The sequence below is a fragment of the Chrysochloris asiatica genome, unplaced genomic scaffold, assembly GCF_000296735.1.
Source record: "Chrysochloris asiatica unplaced genomic scaffold, ChrAsi1.0 scaffold00008, whole genome shotgun sequence".
In the NCBI taxonomy this organism is placed as follows: Eukaryota; Metazoa; Chordata; class Mammalia; order Afrosoricida; family Chrysochloridae; genus Chrysochloris; species Chrysochloris asiatica.
In genome coordinates this window covers 37,785,718-37,787,225 of record NW_006408526.1, presented here as the reverse complement: position 1 = coordinate 37,787,225, position 1,508 = coordinate 37,785,718, and the positions used below count along the sequence as shown (strand labels likewise).

General features: G+C 44.5%; 1 protein-coding gene across 1 annotated transcript in view; it reads left to right on the top strand.

Annotated features, from left to right (window-relative positions):
* The window catches only part of CLMP (CXADR-like membrane protein), a 42,634-nt gene that overhangs the window by 16,296 nt on the left and 24,830 nt on the right, over nucleotides 1–1,508 (top strand). The gene's annotated exons all lie outside the window — the stretch shown is intronic.

Sequence of the window (1,508 nt, the reverse complement as noted above, 5' to 3'; positions counted from 1 at the left end):
TTCGTCTCTCATACTTCAGACATATTGTCAAGAGGAACAAGTCGCTGGAGAAGGATATAATTTTTGGTAAGGTGGAGGGTCACAGAAAAAGAGGAAGACCCCCAGCGAGATGGACTGACCAAGTGGCAGCATCGATGGACTCAAGTGTGGCAACAGTTGTGAGGTTGGCTCAGGATCGGACAGTGTTTCGTTCTGCTGTGCATAAGGTAGCTATGGGTTGGTACCGACTCGATGGCACCTAACAACAATAACATTATATGATAGCTGCAGTTGCCTTAAACAGCCAGTGAGCCAGACATCCCCCATCCCTGGAATATACCATAGGATGTTGCTTAAGCATGATCTTGAGGCCTGTGTTGTTCATGCACAAATAAAAGAGGGACGGTATTTCAAAAGGAAAAAACTGCATGGTCAAAGATATAACAGAAGACATTGCTTATCTGAACCAAGGCATCAGATCTGGAGTTAGAATACTCAGAAATGTAAAGGTGGAGGCCACAGAGGAAGCACGGTCCTGACAGCACGGGACTCGGGTACCATGTTCAGGGGTTCAAGGCCACACATTTTAGTCCACCAAGTACATAGCTGATGGAAAATCAATAGGGATCTTTAATCAGGGAATCTTTCCTATACAAATGTACATAATTATTAATATTCTTTGAGTACAGAACTGAATAATGTAGGAGACCTTAGTGACTTTCCACACTGTCTTCTAGATTTAGAATCTCTTCATTCTTCCGAAGAACCACAAACCTACTTCCTTGTTGTTGTGTGCCATCATTTCAGTTCCAACTCAGAGAGACCTTGTAGAGAATTTTCAAGGCTACCTTGTATGGTGCTGTAGGATAAACACTGGACTGCTAACTTGGGTGGTTAACAGTCCCACCAGCCACTCATTGAGAACCCTATACAAGGTCGCTATGAGTTACAACTGATTCCATAGCACTTAACAACAACACAAATCTTTATAGGCACTGAAAGGTTCATCTTTCTCCCAAAGAGAGTCTGGTGGGTTTCAACTGCTGATGTTGCAGTTAACAGCCCAATGCTAACCCACTAAACCATATGTTGTTGTTGTTAAGTGCCGTGAAATCGGTTCCGACTCATAGCGACCCTGCACAGGGTTTCCGAAACTGTAAATCTTTATGGGAGCAGGACACCTCGTCTTTCTCCCGCGGAACTGTTGGTAGTTTCGAACTGCCAACCTTGCGGTTCACAGCCCAATTTGTAACCACTACGCTACCAGACCACATATGGCCTTCAAAATTGTTTGGTCTGGCCTTGCCAAGGCAACCACAGGTCTAACTGTCACACTGTTGTTAAGTGCCACCGCGTCAGTTCCAACTCATAGCAACCTAATACAGAGTTTCTGAGGAGCAGCTGTTGAGTTTGAACCATCAACCTTGTGCTTCAAGGGTATCCTACGGTACCACACCAGGACTCCAGCCATCATATTGTTGTTGTTATGTGCCATTGAGTTGGTTCTGATCCATATCAACCTTGTATAG